This window comes from Propithecus coquereli, unplaced genomic scaffold, assembly GCF_000956105.1.
Source record: "Propithecus coquereli isolate 6110/MARCELLA unplaced genomic scaffold, Pcoq_1.0 Scaffold105, whole genome shotgun sequence".
Taxonomy (NCBI): Eukaryota; Metazoa; Chordata; class Mammalia; order Primates; family Indriidae; genus Propithecus; species Propithecus coquereli.
The window spans coordinates 1,320,843-1,321,453 of NW_012134414.1; positions in this window are offsets into that span (position 1 = coordinate 1,320,843).

Sequence of the window (611 nt, forward strand, 5' to 3'; positions counted from 1 at the left end):
CACTAAGGGGAAAAATAACAATGTATAAAATATATAAAATCCATAGCACAAGGCCAGAAAGGAAAAAATAGAAATGTATGGTTTTAAGGTACTGTACTATATGAAAGTGATATATCATTTGGACGTAGACTGTGATAAAGATATTTATCGTAAACCCTAATTGATTACCCTTTCTGACTGGAGAAATATAAGAAAGTTTTTTTAAAAAAAAATAACTTTTTGGAGGAAAACTTAGGAACATTTATCAGAATTTAAATTGGATGCACATTTTGGCCCACCTCTTGACCTTTCAGAAATCTATCCTAAGGAGACTCACAATATGAATACCTTTTAATATAGCAATTCCTTTTATAGGCATTTAGCCTAAAGAAGAAATTAAACAAGTATCCAGACAGGTGGAAAAGAATTCCCATTATAATATTATTTGTAAAAGCAAAACACAGAAGTTGGAAACAAGCTCAATGTCATTCAAAATTATTTAAATAAATTCTGATGTAGTCATCAATGGGATGTTACACAAACATTATGATACATAACTATATTTAGATATAGTTAAATATAACAGTGGAAATAAATCCACACTATATTGCTAGGTAAAGAAAGTTTAAATA